This window comes from Mauremys reevesii, linkage group 1 (assembly GCF_016161935.1).
Source record: "Mauremys reevesii isolate NIE-2019 linkage group 1, ASM1616193v1, whole genome shotgun sequence".
In the NCBI taxonomy this organism is placed as follows: domain Eukaryota; kingdom Metazoa; phylum Chordata; order Testudines; family Geoemydidae; genus Mauremys; species Mauremys reevesii.
Genome location: NC_052623.1, coordinates 122,660,283 through 122,676,872, shown reverse-complemented (window position 1 = coordinate 122,676,872; position 16,590 = coordinate 122,660,283). Strand labels below are relative to the sequence as shown.

General features: G+C 42.9%; 1 protein-coding gene across 14 annotated transcripts in view; it reads right to left on the bottom strand.

Moving 5' to 3' along the window:
• The window catches only part of INPP4A (inositol polyphosphate-4-phosphatase type I A), a 212,538-nt gene that overhangs the window by 130,114 nt on the left and 65,834 nt on the right, over positions 1 to 16,590 (bottom strand). For 13 of the 14 annotated variants that reach the window (XM_039509770.1, XM_039510470.1, XM_039510304.1 and 10 more), the window contains one exon: positions 2,060 to 2,129. The gene's annotated coding sequence lies outside the window, so the exon portion shown is untranslated. The remainder of the gene's footprint in view (positions 1 to 2,059; positions 2,130 to 16,590) is intronic. The other variant, XM_039509921.1, reaches the window with a different exon arrangement.

Sequence of the window (16,590 nt, the reverse complement as noted above, 5' to 3'; positions counted from 1 at the left end):
CATCTCCCAGGTAACTGATTTAGCAACAGGCAGGAACTGCTCCTTAATGAGGACAGTATTGGCAGAAATTCTGCTTAGCTGGCATGTGTCATGGAGACATTACTGAAAGTGTTAACTGGTGTTAAATGTGTGTAATATTATATCTAATATTAAATCTGAGCTCAGATTTTTTTTTAATGCAAAAGCTGCTAAATAAAGATGAAAAGAAAAAGCAAAAACCAAAGTGTCATTCTAGTATTGCATTTCAAAACCTTTTCAAACTTATTTTTAAAAAGCATCTTCTCTTTGGCTCCTGCGATGAACTTCAAATGGGTTTATGGACCTGCCTGTGTGAACCTCATTGCAGGATCTGGGCCTTAGCTGAGAGACACTTCATTAGGACAATATGCTGTCCCCACAGAGCTGTCCCAAATGCAATTGACTTTGCTGTTCTATCCTTTTCCTTATAGACGTCTGTGATTGGATGTATAGGGGTCCCAAGAGGGCTGTGATGCTCTGTTTTAATTTCATCAGTAAGAAGCACTGCTGAACTGGATGACAGTGCAGGATGTCTCCAGGCAATGCTTTTAATGCAGAGGGTATCATTCAATGAGTAGAAGGCGAAGTAAAGATGAAATGAGTCACTTGTTTTATTCCAATTCATTTTAATCCACATGCAGCTGTAGTCCTAAACTGAGGGATCTGGCAATGCTTCCTGCTACTGGCAAATACACCACAAAGGACCCCTTTTAGGACCTGGAAAGACCTTCATATCCGTGCACAATTCCCAGATTATTTTTCGCTGAACTGGTCTGGATATATTATAGGGGGGGAAATTACATACAAACCAATGAAGCATCCAGTTGTGCATTGTATTTGCATTTGTTGAGTTCCCTGACTCAAAATATTCACTAGCAATTTGAATTCCAGATTTACAAATACCAGTAATAGGTCGCCTGTCCAGGCTTTCGGATCACTGCCCCAGCAGTCTGTATCAGGACACCTTTCTGATACAAGCAGACCAGTCATAGCATGAGGAAATGGATTCACTGACTGCTGAAAAGGCAGATGGTGCAGTTTGATCTTCTAAATAAGTTTGCTCCCCCACTTACAGAAGAGCCCACACCATCACACAGCAGAAGTTGGAGAGGGAAACCACAGGGAAGCCATTACTGATCACAGCTCACTATAGCACAGCAGTTCTCCAACCTATTCATTCTGTGCAGAACTCCCTAACAGGGTGTCCTGCTGTCCTCTAGTGGATAAAGCACTAGATTAGGAGTCAGGAGACCTGTATTCTGTTCCCATCTCTACCACTGGCCTGCTGTGTGATTTACACTGTAAGCTCTGTGGGGCAGGCACTGTCTCATACGGTGTGTTTGTACTGTGCTTAGCACAGTGAAGCCCCTGTCTGGGGGGGTGTGTGTCTCTAGGTGCTACTCTAATAATAATGAATCTGCCTTCCCTCCCTCATAACTTGCTTGTGAGAATGTTTCATCTTGTAGACGACCTCAAAGAGCTCTGCAAACACACTGGTGGTCCAAGGAATGTACTCTGAGCACCCGTGCACTAAAGCTATCCCTGTGCTTACCAGAGTGATCGGGCTGTGGCAGCTTGGGAAGCAGGCAAAGACAGAACAAGCATTGAAGCAGAATGTGTCTTACAGGGTGGATGATGGGGGAAGAGTGCAAAGAGAAATGAAGGGAGGGAAAGGAGAGAACTTAGACTGGAGGCCCTTTCGAGGGAACTAGATTGCAAAGCTTGGTCTTCCAAAGACGAATTTTTTTTTTAATTTTAACCCCTGCAGTTTTTCAAACATAACAAAACCTCTGGTAAGGATAAAGAATTATCCACAGCATTAAAATAGCATAGATGTTCACAGCATGAGAATGCCATTGAAACTGAAATCCAGAATTTGTGGGATGTTGTTAAAACCTCATTGCTTGAGATGTTGAAGTTCCCATATACATTATGTGCAGTTGTTTCCCTTCAATTTACCTTTAAAACTTGCTATTATTCAGCAGCCCTAAAGCATCATTTACTATAGTAGTAACCAACCACTAAAATGATGTTATGTTACCTTACTCCATCTTCAGCTGCTAAAATCCAGCACAGGCATCCAGACTCAATTTGTCTTTTTAAAATAAAACCTGAAAGACAATAAGAAAAAGAATCTCTGTGTGGAACCATAATAATAGAATAAGAATATGGTAAATAACTTTGGTATGAAATGAACATATGGTCAAGTCCACAAAAATATCAGTCCATTAAAAAAACACTGAACCAAAGATGAATTTTTCCCTTTTGTAATCTAACATCTCAATAGTTGGAGAAGGAATCTAGACTGGGGACCACTTCTAAGAAAAGAAAGCATGTTAAAGGTTCAAGAGGAATTTCAGAAGTCATGTATTATTATTGTAAAGTCTTATGCTTAGAGACTAAGATTCATGTCTCCCTTATACCATAAAAATATTAGTGAAAATAGAATACATATCTATACAACTAGATTCCAGGAATGTCACTTGGTGTGTCACCCTGGAGCCTATTAGATCTGTAGAGTCTGTGAGAAGTAATGGAAACAGCCACAAGCATGGCTGAGGGTTCTTTTTCATCAGAATATCACCTGGCTGAATCATCACCAGGTTTCACAGTATGTCACCATCCAATTGTTAAGTTCTCTGCCATTTTGGCTTTACTAATTACACTCATTGTTGTACAGCTACAATAAGGCATGTATCTATGCCTTGCCAAGAGTCCTAAACCACTGTGATATCAGAGGTAACTCAACCAATTACCACCGTACTCTACAGTTAATTTGTATGCAACAATTTCACTGTTTGCATAAAGGAGACTGCACAGACAGTGGATTATTTGGCCCAACCACCATGTCTGCGTGCCCTACTTCCACCCATACAAAAACATCAATATCCCAGCACAATCCCAACTAGACACAAATCAACACAACCACCCGCACAACACAACCAGTAACTCCAAACGTCACAGATAGTCTGTTCATCAGTGTGAAACAAGGGAAATAACTGCAAGCATGGCTGAGAGCTCCCTTTGAAGCTCCCTTTGGACCCTAAGGTCCAATCATCACTGGGTTTTGCAATCTGTTACCAACCAATATTTAAGTTCTCAGCCATTTTCAGCTTTTACACTCAACTTTATGAATTACACCTGTGCGACAGCCCAGGCTTTCAGTTACTAATATATACTAAAAATGCTCTTTAATTAAATTCTGCAGGCATACTGAGAGTACATCCACCCCACAAAACCAAACAAATAAAAAAGAAACCAAAGCAGCAAGTATCAGAGCCTGGGTCGACTGATTGGGGCTTATGCTATGGGGCTAAAAATAGCTGTTTAGACAATCCCACTCAGGCTGGAGCCTGGGCTCTAAGACCTTCCACCCGCACTGGGATTCAAACCTGGGCTCCCATCCGAGCCGGAACACCTACACAGGTATTTTTAGCCTCATAGCATGAGCCCCGTGAACCTGAGTCAGGTGATCCACAGTTGCCATCACAGGATTCTTTGCAGCATAGATGGACCCTAAATCTCAGGTAAGACGACGCTCTTGTATGGATGCACCCACATCATTCCACTGAGGCTAGGTCTGCATGCAAGTCCACAGGTGCTTGGCGAAGGTGGCCAACTTTCTCCTTGTGAAACCCAGACACTGAGCACTGGAACCTCCCCCACCCCCTGCTCCACCTCTTTCCCTCAAGGCCCCCCACTCCTCTTTTCTTCCCCCAGCATCACTGGCTGCTCTCTCCACCACACTCCCCGCCAGCTGAGCAGGTCTCTAGGAGTGGAGGGGTGACTGGGGCAGGATATTGGAGAGAGAGCCAGGCGCTGGGGGTGAGTAACTGGGGCAAGATGAGGGAGGGCGAGCCGGGCTCCGGGGGTGGAGGAGTGGAGCAGGGTGGGGGAGTGAGAGCCTCACTCAGGGCACAACAGGGAACGGGGGGTACCTCTCCCCCTGGAGCTGTTCCTGAGTGCTCCACTGCTCCTCCAGGCTGCTGCTCTTCACACACACACACACACGGCAGAGGCCAGTTACTGCAGGTGACCGGACACTGCCAGGTTCCCTTTTTGACTGGACTTTGTGGTTGAAAACTGGACAGCTGGCAACCCTAGCTTGGTGCCTGCAACAGGCTAGGGCCATCCAGTCAATGAGCCAGCCCAGCACCTCTGCTGCAGGTTCCTATCCCCAGCTGCCCTGCCTTTTCTCCATCAGCACAGCTTCCGCGGATCCGCAGCTCCAGTGACTTACCAGGGTTCAAGGTCGCTCCCCAGAAGGGGGCTCCCCACACTGAAAGGGGCTCCATAGTAGATAACTAGCAACTGAACTGGACCCACTCACTCATTTTGCACAGACCACCAAACTGTCTGGGGGGAACCACTTTCACTCATTACAGACTCAGGCTGGATTCAAGCCTGAAGTTAAAAAAGTTCAGTTTCTCACTGCCCATCTCTGAGCCCATTCAGACTCCAAAGGAAGAGCACTTTTAAAAAAATATGTCCCTGGTCTGCTCATACTGAAACTAACTACCACTGAATCACCTAAACTGTAGGAATTTTAAAGCCTAGTCATTATACATGAATATTCAAGAAGCATAATCAAGAAATTCTGACAAATCCTTAATGAAACCCCGTAATTCATCTCTCCAGGGAAACCCATTTAACTTTAATACCACACTTTCGTATAGACCTGCAAATCACATATCAGGAAAGGCAGGCCCTTAACACTAATGCAGCAGAAAAGTTCTCCCCCATTAAGATTCTGCCTCTAGCTCCATCTCCACTGTGAATGCCCAGCATGCACCATACTATGATGCTATAGCAACAAGGGAACTGCCCTGAGCATGCATAGAGTCAGTCAGCTCACCACTGAATAAATATTGTCTGCCTTTCATACACGGCATGAGACACTGTGGAAACTCTGCTGTCAGAAAGACAAAGGAATTTACCTGAGCCCATGTGCGCTGGCTGCCTGCATCAGTGTTGATTCCCCAGAAGAAAGGACATCACAGCATGGTGTATGCTGGGACAGTACAGTGGAGCTGGAGCCAGATGCAGTGGCAGCAGCTTCAGGGGAACTAACTAGGCTGGTAAGCAGGGCATTCATCACACTTTGCTGAAGTAACTACCTCTGTGGCCTTGGTCAATCAATTCATCTCTCTGTCTCAGCTTACCATCAGCAAAATGGGGATAATGCTACTTACCTAACTTACAAGAGGTTTGTGAGCATGAGTTAATGTTTGTACACTGCTCCAACAAAAGGAAGACACTATGTAAACCTTAAATTTCACTCAGGTTACGTCTAGATTGGAAAAAATGGTCATGTTTAGAAATGTGTTAGCTAACTATTTTAAACAGGATTTTTCACTTAGTGTAGAAAGGGCAAGTTATGTTTAAAATGTGGTAGCTAGTTTTAGTTAACCCAAGCATCCCTACTACTTTGAATTGTATTCAAAGGTAAGATTATTAATTATTATTATTATTAAAATTGCATTGTCTGAGCACTTGCTTGGGCGTTCCCATCTTGTGACACAATTACAGCATGGATCCAATTTAAAAAACAAAATCTAGGTCTATTTCCCCTGTGCTTTAATTCCAGCTATAACTAATTTAGAAGACGACCTTCACTGCTTATTTTTGCATTCATTTGGGTATTTCCAATTATTAAGCCAGGGTAGTCCAATGTCATTTAAAACAGAAATAAGCTAGTTGGCCATTGAGCCCCGCCCAGTGAAATCTCTCCTGTTCAATCACCATATTGTATTTATAGTTAAATTGCTTTGCAATAGCAATATGACATGGCAGTGTGTGAAAATGCTCTCTCACATTACACCAGACCTAGAACTTTTTGCAGACATTCTGCCTTTGGCCGTCCACGCAAAGAAAAAGATGGTGACACATAAAAGGTTCTTCATGCCCTGATGTGTCTTACTGCTTAAATTAAAAGTTTATGGAAATTGGCTTGCAATCTACTTAAAATACAGTTACAAGTCCTGTGCTTGCTGCCAAATTTTGAAAGTCTTTTAGGTCCCTCACTGCAGGAAATGTGATGCAGGTTTCTCCGCTCCCCTGCTGTCAGGACTGCAGACTCTCCAAGTCCCTCGCTGCAGGTCTGGGAGAGAAATAAACTTCTCAGCTGTTAACAAACATTGAGGCTACTGTACAAATGGACAAAAGCTCCAACTGCCATCAAGTCTTGCTTATGTCATTACCCTTATTGCAGCACATACGGCATGTGACACCAACCACTGCAGAGGGGACTCCAGAAAGACAGGCACAAAGGGGTACATTTACTATTGTGAGTATGAGTATTTGTACTGAAAATTCCTCACTTCTGCCCCATGGCTGCTCACTCCCTGCATGTCCCACAGAGCAGGGACAACAAAAGCCAGTTTCTCCTGGAAGGAGCAGGCAAGTAAGCATTTTTCCTTGTAATAAACCGTGTAAATACTGCTGAAGTGTGTCTAAAACAACCCGTGATACTGTGGGTGGCTTTGTTCCCTTACAATGGGCTAGTTTATTCCAGACCTTACTGAGCTGGGCAGTAAGACTCCGCTTAGTAGCTTGCGCCTGTTCATGTTCTTACTCCAGTCTTGGGGTGGGAGAACAGGCACTACCCTCCTGACATCCCGGCCTGCGAGCGAGGAGGGAATGGAGGGGGAAGAACCCTGGCTCTACCCCACCCTCTTTGTCCTCAGCCAGAACAGCTGATGTGCTCCATGAAAAGGGGTGAAAGTTGCGTTCTCCTCTCCCCGAGTAATGGGGATGCCAGGGAAGAACTGTGACTGTATGAATCAGTATCTTTCCCTGGACGGCTCCTGGGACAGTGCAGCTACACGCTGCCCCTTACTCAAGGCAGCGAGTAGATTGTAACTTTACAATCTAGCTCAAAGGGAGTTTCCTGCTAACACACGTTAAGCACTTGTATTTTCGTTAGTCAGCCTACACATTTGGACAATGCTTCTCTTTCCTAGGTCAAGCTGTCTTAACTCTGGCTGTGATCTGCAGTTGAAGGGCGGTTGGATATATTGTATATTGATATTGTGTTCTGCCTCTCCCCAGTTTCTTTATTGTTTCAGAATCTTAGCCCATTTTTAAAATAGGCAGAAAAAGTTACGGGGGGGGGGTAATTATTTTCCTGAATGATTTGGTAAAATAATTAATTTTTACTGAATGATCATCTTGTTACAAAGAGGAGAATGATAAATTGTTCTCCTTAACCACTGAGGACAAAACAAAGGAGCAATGGGCTTAAATTGCAGCAAGAAAGATTTAAGTTAGACATTAGGAAAAACTTCCAAACCCTAAGGATAATTAAGCACTGGAACAAATTACCAAGGGAAGTTGTGGAATCTCCATCATTAGAGGTTTTTCACAGCAGGATAAACAAAAACCTTTCAAGGATGGCCTAGCTATTAAGTCCTGCCCCAGTGTGTGCACTAGATGACCTATCAAGGTTCCTTCCAGTCCTACATTTCTATGATCTGTAACTTGCCCAGGCACATCCCTACAAATATTAACAATCAGTATTCACATGGCTCCTGTAGTGATTGTTCTTGAAAATACTAATTTATACTAGACAATATCACAATTACATCAAAACATGCATGTAGAAAAAAGCAGAGAAAACATTTTCTTGGTCCAACTCCCACAGAATGGTTTCATTCTCACTTGCATTAAATACAATACTTGTACTTTACCTGCACTAAAATCCATTTCAGCTCCTGTTTTGTGTATTTTGGGATGAGAGAAAACACATGACCATGGTAGCTCCTCCCAGTAAATACTTGTGTAATCCCATGTGCCTAATAGGGAGATATCTCTTTAAGAGACTCATTGGGGAGAGGCAGGAGTGAGCTGTGTCTGAGTCACTGTTGCTAGGCAGATTAAGCACTCCACATCCAGAAGCCTCTGGAATTGGGTGTGATAGTTTTGGGTCTGCTCCAATAGGTTCCCTGTTGCTGGGGTCAGACTCCATGAGGGCAAACATCAGGGCAGCTGCTTCGCAGAAGGCCAGGTGTGAGTTGGGAGAAGCTGAGCCCAGGAGCAGGAAGCAGGCGGTTGTCCCTAACTCTGAAGCATTTTGCAGCAGATTAGTGATGTTCTTAATCCTCTAACAGGAAAGCATGGGCAATGCTAATTATAGCAAGGGGCAATTGGGAGAGAAAAATAACTTCTATTTTAATTGTATGCTTTGAATGTTGTTTTGATTTTAGCCAAACTGCTCTAGTTAGATTGTTCCAACTAGTTTGAGTCACCAACTTTTCTTTAAATGTAGTAATGGGGATAGGCATTTTTATTTTGCCATTCTCAGGGGCGGCTCCAGCCACCAGCGCAGCAAGCGTGTACCTGGGGCGGCAAGCCCCGGGGGGCAGCCTGCCGGTCGCTCTGAGGGCAGCAGTCAGGCAGCCTTCGGTGGCATTTCTTCGGGAAGTCCACCGGTCCCGTGGTTTCAGCAGCGAATACGCCGAAGGCGCGCGACCAGCAGATCACCTGCCGAACCACTGCCAAAGGCTGCCTGACTGCTGTGCTTGGAGCGGCAAAAAACAGAGCTGCTCCTGGCTATTCTCAGTTTTGTACTGTCTTGTAATGGTGTTTTTTTAATCTATACATGCAACTGAGTGGTTGGTTAATCAGTTAGCTGACTGGCTAGTGTGACTTCAGCAGAGGAAGAGTCTGCATGGAGTCCAACTGAAGATCCCTATAAGCAAGTGGAGGGAAGATGTTTTAGACCAGGGGTTAGCAACCTTTCAGAAGTGCTGTGCTGAGTCTTCATTTATTCACTCTAATTTAAGGTTTTGCGTGCCAGTAATACATTTTAACGTTTTGAGAAGGTCTCTTTCTATAAGTCTATAATATATAACTAAACTATTGTTGTATGTAAAGTAAATACATTTTTAAAATGTTTAAGAAGCTTCATTTCAAATTAAATTAAAATGCAAAGCCCCCCCGACCAGTGGCCAGGACCCAGGCAGTGTGAGCGCCACTGAAAATCAGCTCGCGTGCTGCCTTTGGCATACGTGCCATAGGTTGCCTACCCGTTTTAGACTCAGCAGACTGTATAGATTTGGTGATCAAAGACTAACTGAGACTTAGGTGAACAAAACTTAAGAAACTGAAAGTTCCCAAAAGCTTCTCACTGTGTTTCTGTGGGGACTGAACTGTTCGGATTTTAATGTGTTTTCTTTATTCATGTTTATGTACAACCGCGAAGGTAATGTCTGTGGATTATTTTGCCATGTCATGTCATACAGCCATGTCATGCTGTAAAAAGTAGATTTGTTTATTTATCATAAGATTTTATAAAGTTATTTAATTAAATTCATTTCTTTAGTTCCTTTTGGGATTTGAATGTGATGAAGTTGACCCTGTGCAATCCTAGCTGAAAATCCTTAGAGACTGAACTCTGGGCCTCCAGCTACTGTCTATGGAACCTGGGTTGTTGTTTTTTTTTTTTTTTTTTTTTTTAAGGCACTGGAGACGGGAAATGAACTCTAGCCCACCCAAAGGTTACACTTGCACACCTCCACAACTCAGTCATATGCCAAGTGTACAGTGATGGCCTGTACATTAAGAATCATTGGAAACAGAATTACAAAATCAGGCCCCAGTCTTGCAAGCTGCTCTGTATGAGCACATACTGCCCTTGTGTTCTCTTTTAAATGTTAAAGGAAGGCTCTGTTTTGTCATCACAGATGTATACTATGGTCCAGCCCAGTGACTCAGTAATACAGAGTGACTTCATGAGACAGACTGGGGAAGGGAGGGAGTGACTGAAGAGAACATGAAGAGTGAGAAAATTCTGAATGAGGACGGGTCACATCTGCCTGACTCACAGGTGGGAGGGTGAAGCACATTCTGAATTAGTGGACACAAAAATAGATGTATTTTATAAACAGGGCTCTCACTTTCTGTAATTCTGTGTCAAATGGGAAATTCAGTGCTGGTGACAGGAATCTGTCAAAACTTGGCTGCAATGTTCTATGACATCTCATCCATATACTTCTCTCTATCTCCCATTATTTTGTCAGTTTTAGAGATCCTGGTTAACAAGCTCTAATGCAGATCAAGCCAAAGTGTGCATTACCTCCCCAGGAAGCCTGAGAGGGGAAAAAGAGGTTTCCGTCTTCTGAATATTTTGATTTGATGTATTTATTTTTCAGTTAAAACTCCCCCTTTCTGCTGCATTGTTTACCAAAATTTGTCACAAAGCATCGTACTTCTGCAACAAAGAGCCCCTGAGCTCCAGGGGCTTTGTCTAAAGTCTTGACAAAGAGCATACGAGACTGAAAGTAAACGTGACCAACTACCATCCTGTTCAGTCTCATTATACGGAGAAGCATGAGAAGCAACTGCAGAATAAATCTGTTTTTTCTCCAATGGACAACTGATCTTAAAATTTGAGCATAAAACACAGCAAACACACACAAAAACATCTGGCTATAAACCATCTTTCATTGAAAGTTTGAGTTATTTCCAAGGCATTACAAGTAATGGAGTCTAAAGTAGACTAAGTAGCCATGGGATACAAGGGAAGTAATGTACATTAAGTAGCCATGGGTAAGAAGGAAGGTTCTCTCATGGATCAGTAACTGGTTAAGGCAGTGTTTCCCAAACTAATGACGCCGCTTGTGTAGGGAAAGCCCCTGGCGGGCTGGGCTGGTTTGTTTACCTGCCACATCCACAGGTCCAGCCAGTCGCGGCTCCCACTGGCCGTGGTTCGCTGCTCCGGGCCAATGGGAGCTGCTGGAAGCGGCGGCCAGTACGTCCCTTGGCCCACACTGCTTCCAGCAGCTCCCATTGGCCTGGAGCAGCAAACTGCGGCCAGTGGGAGCCGCAATCGGCTGAACCTGCGGACTTGGCAGGTAAACGAACCAGCTCGGCCTGCCAGGGGCTTTCCCTACACAAGCAGCATCCCAAGTTTGGGAAACACTGGTTTAGTGGTTAAGACACTCACATAAGGGGTGGCAGATTCTTACTCAAATCCTTTCTCCCGTTCTGGCAGAGGGAGGACTTGAAGTGGGGGTTCCGACATACCAGGTGAGTATCTCAACTACTTGGCTAAAAGTTATAAGGGAGGTGGTCCTCCTCCTCTTCCTCTCACTCACAAACCCAGCCAGTTTGTGTAAGCTCACCCAATGCAGCAGGTGAGTTACGAGACAGGGCCCCACAGGTGAGTTACGAGGTTTGTGAATCGCTGTGGGGCGTAGACATTTGAACTCCTGGTGTGAGGCTTGCAGGGTGCATGCGCAGAGTCAGAAACAGACATCTAGGGAACTTTTATTGCAAAAATGTAGGCACCAAGTGAGTTTAGGTGCCTATAGGGTTCAGAGGCAGATGAGCATGGGGGCTGTGAATCCCAGTAGTGTCTGATTCTGGGATTTAGGCATGTAAAGTGGCAGTTAAGTGCCTAAATCCTTTTGTGAATCCAGCCCAAATTGCCCAGGTAAACTGCAAGGTAGAGGGATTTTTTTTTTAATTATTTTTTTTTTAAGTTTTGCTCTTTTTAAATTGATGTCCTTTTCCATGTCAGGGTATTAATCCAAACCCTGAGTTGAGAGACACAAGATAACTGGCAGCCCTGGAGTTAACATAGCACTCTGTTGCCCTGCAGTGGTCACTCTTCTGAGGTCACAGAAAGCAAGAGTGGGTTGTGAACAAAAGCAGGGTGAAGAGAGGCTGCATTCTAGGCAGCTATTGTCATTTTTACTAAATAAGTTAATTTAATTTGTTTTGAAAATGTTAACTGCTAATAATTTAACTGTCTCTCTCAGTTGCAGTATTGCAAAGCCTGTACAACTCCCACTGAAGTCCTTAAAAGGATACTATTTTTTTTCCTTACTCAGTTTACAGATGGGAATGAGACAGAATACACATTCTACATACTCATCATACACATATTCAAAACTAAGTGCACATACACACACGTGCGCACACACACCCTCCAAAAATGCAGAGAGGTTTGAGGAATGTTTTCCTTATTTCAGCCAGTTCAGATACCCTTCCCTTTGTGTAGTAGACACTGTTAAGGTTCCGTCACAGGAGAATCTAGGAAGCAAGCATAGTTTGCCTCCATAATATTACATAGAGAGAGAAATACAGACATAGGTTTTACATACCTAAACAATGAAATTACTCTGACTGAAAATCTGCTCTGGGAAAAGGAGAGCCAAGAGCTGAACTTTCTAAAGACCATTCTCATGCTACAACTTTTTAACTCCAATGGCACCTGAGGTCTAAGACTTCTACTAGCACAATGACTGAAGTAAAGACATGTGTTAGACTCACCTTTCATAAAGCGATAGGAAACAAATTAGAATCTCCCTAATTCACAGCAATGACAGAAAACCATTGTGAATCAGTACAATTTGCAAGTAATTAATCACTCAGAAAAAAACCTGGGATGAGGTAGCACAGTTCTGAAAATTGTAATTTACATTGGTTTTAATGCTTCATAGTACACAAGCAAACAAGGCCTGGTATCTTTCCTAAAAAGAAGTGCATCTTAGTGGTGTGAGACTTCATTACAGAACCCTCTCTGCTAGTAAATCTTTGAGAAATGAGGGACGTGCGTCCCTTTGGTACAAATGATAAGGTACGGAGATTAATGAAGCTCTCTTGTAGTCAAAAGTGGGTCAGCCAGTGGCCAGCTTTCTAAACCACCTTCTTTCTGAGATTAACAGTGCAACACAACAGATGACCAGGCTGCAATAGGTTATTAAGAGCAATTACCAACTTCATTGTACGGTGCAACCTGACAGACAACTGCCTTCTGAATCCAAAATATACAAAGAAATATGCCAAAAACATAAAACTAAGTTGAACACATGACTGCAGCTGAAAAGGAAAGATTAATAGGAGGACTTGTGAAAGGAAGGACACTATTCCAGACCAAAACTGATGAAATACAGTAATCAGTTATGAGGGGTACAGCAAAGACTGAAAACTTAGTAGGATTCCACCTGAGGATTATTAGCAATTTTGGTAATTTTTATAGTGAATGCCAATTTGCAAAAACACTACTTTCATCACTTTACAAATTTAAGCTAAAGAAAGTCAAGCTTCTGAGCCTGAGGAATTGACTAGCACATGTTCTGTTCTTTGCAAACAACAATTAGAGCAGTATATATTGTAAATGTGTATTTTCTGGGGGCACAAAAAAGGGAAAAAAGCAGCAGCTGGAGATACTGTTTTAAGTACTTGAAGCACTGAAGTTAACCTAAGAAACATTTACATTGAGGCAGTAAGGTACAGGTCACACCCAGCCTCATACATGCACAACCTTAACACGCAGGGTAAACTAATGATGTAATTTCAAATTTAAATAGTTACTACAGTGATCCTGGCAAGGCTGTTTTTGATTCTGGAATTGCAGAGATTCAGAAGTTGGCAAATTTGGTTTTAATGCATGAACTTGAACAGGAGTGCTTTCCAAATAATGAACAGAGTACTGTGTAATAACTCTCATTGCCCTAATACCTAACAGCTCTGCTCCTTTGAAAGAGGTCCTCTATCCTTAACATGGCTGCCATGCATTACATAACATAGGATGCACTAGTGAATGAGTGTAACATTATTTTGTTTTGTAGCGCATGTACCACCCATTAGCCATATGATTCTCTGTATGCCATTTCAAGCAGCAAAGATGATGCTCAGCAATAATAAGGCTGCAAGGATCAGCATCCTCTGAGGAAAAGCAACGCATATGAAATTCAACCTTCCCAAGCTATTCAGCTCCCTTTTCCCATCTCTCTCCCTCTAGTGAACAACAAACATTCTTACCTTTAAAAAAAAAAAAATTACGAACACAAACTGATCTTGCTCAGCAGAGCCTCCCGAGTTTCAGCCATTCCTGCAGAAATATCTTGGCACAATTGTCTCCTGCAGCAGGTAATCAATATCAGTCTGTTTCTTCTACTGCCAGAGCTGCTCCATCTGAATTCTAGCTAATGTGAACACTGACAGTGTGAGTCATATCAGCGACTCATAGCAGATGCAGAGCTGCAGGAGGAGTTTAAGTTTCAGTGTTTCTCACACACACACACTTATATATATGCACACACACACACACACCAGCCCACCCCAGCTCTATGCTGCTTCTTTCACAAGAGGTGTTAACAGCTTCATTTCCTTCTGCGTACATTTACTACATCAATTCAGCATAGTTAGTTATTAACTGCAAATCCAGGAAGCCACTTCTTTCCTCACCAGAAAAATTATTTTTATTTTAAATGTAAAAGGTTGCTGTGCAACCTTGCCGAACTGTGCAAGTGTCTAATACTACAGCTATTGAATGTATAATCCTGGCAAAAGTCTCAACACAAAACTCTTGAGCTCAGACCAGTAACAAAGAAGATGTGGACTGGGGGAAAATTCAAGTAGCCCACAGGAATTTCCTAAACGCAGAAAATTTAATTGGGGTTAATTTCCTTCATCTACATAAGCCCAATCCGTCATGCTTCTACATGCCAAAGTGCCAAGGAGAAAGTAGATTGGGGAGGGTGTAAAAACCACTGGATTTATGTATATATTTCTATGCATTAGAAATATATAGATAAATGTAACAATCACCATAGAATCTATGGGCAAGCCTACCTCCCCAGCCTGGGACCAGGACTTGGGGTTATGGTGCTGCGCCCACAACCCTCCTGTACTCCAGCCACTTTGCTAATGTGTGGGTGTTGGGGTGACATGATCCAAGAATGGACCAATCCCCTGGCCCCTCCTGCAGCCTGCCCCCATCACTGCCCTCCATGTGGAGCTGGCACAGAAACACTTTCTGCAGCACTCTAGAGGAACAGAGGACCTTGACCTGTGCTCCACTTGTGCAGCCCCAATGTAGGACTTAAGCAGCATGGAGGGCCTTATGCTGGTGAATTTCACCCTGGAAAGTGTACATTTTTTAAAAGGCACCATTTGCATACACATAATAATGAGGAGATCCACATTTCCATAAACTTAGTTACCAATCTACTTCTGAATTGGCATATTACACCAGGGCAGTCAGAGTGCTGAAGCTCTCCTCCTTCAAAACACACTCGGATACGTCCTTCTAGTCAGCTTGCAGCTCAATAGAACAAAGTAACAAAGAACTATGGGACAACTAGAACAGAGTCATCAAAACCTTTCATACTTAGATTTATCTTTTCCTGGTAGGACGACTATTCTTTACAGCAGAAGCTGCTGGCTAAGATAACGGTGCCATTAAAACTCATAGACCTGTGTATGAGTCCTTTTATATAAACATCCTAGATAGTTTAGAAAAAAGGCATTTGGTTTCTGTCAAAGCATTTATATCAGATGATCTTCCCCCAAACTCAGTAAACATCTGACTGGATATCGCCCAGAAGAAGTAACTGAAGAAGTAACGCCCAAAGCAAAAACCACAAGAAAAGACTAAGAAAAGCTTGTATGACCAAGAAAACATGGTGCATTTCCTTACAACAGTGCAAACGCTAAGGAAATCGTGAGATAAAGAAAGTTACATCCAACACAATACCAGTCTACAAGCCTCATCCCACTAAACACACGCCACTCAACCACACCAACACAGTAACTGCAAACTGTCTCTGAGTATAGAGCATCTGAGCACCTAGAGAGACAGCAGCACATACTACAATATGGAGATGTGAGGGGGAAGCTATGGTAGGGAAAACAAGGAAAAGCTGAAATAATGTTTGAAAGCTTTCCCCTTCCGCCTCCTCTTTTTTAAAAACAAACAAACAAACAGTTTGGGGGAGAAGGAAATGGCACCAGCGTTTGCCAACTGCTACTCTTCACCACCCTCTGGCAATTACAGATAAGCCACAGAAGGGAGCATGAGTCGTTGACCTATTATGTTAATCACAAGTTATATTTTCCCCTCTCTTTAAACCCGTCCTCTTGTCCTGATACTAAGATCACTGTTGCTTCTCAACAAGGAACATCATGAGATCTCCAAAGCAATGCTTTTCTCCCTCCTGGCACAGCTATAAGCAGAGACCAGACTGAACAGCATCCTCAAGACTGCACAATCAAAATAGCCAATAGGGGTTACTAGGATAGCCTAAACAATGTTGGCCCTACACCAAATAGTGTGCCAGGCAAGGAGCGTCTTCAGTGCCTCACTTCCATTTGTTAAACTTCCATATACCTGATTTTTATTGCATTTGTAGCCCACTTCACAACTGTGATGCACGATTTGCATGCATTACTTATCCATGTCATGTAAGACAATAAATTTGCAAGCTAGGATCTGTAAAGCTGTATTTATTCATGCCATATATAAGCAAACACAAAAAATCATTTAATCTACGCTTATAGAAACTTTTAAATTTTAAGAATAACTGAAATGTACTAACATCAAGAAATTGAACTGTCCGCCAACACTGGGTGGACCAGTATTAAATAGTGTTACAGTTGGTGACAACCTTAGAATGTTAACCCTAGCCCTTTAGTTCAAAAGGTCACTTTTCTCGCCTTTGTCCTTGTGAACTGAAGCACAACGTCAGAGAGATCTAAAGACTGGTCAATGGCATTTTAAAGTGATAAAATAGCAAAAATCTATGTTCTGCAGTCTTAGAAAGTCATCAAACATTACATGGT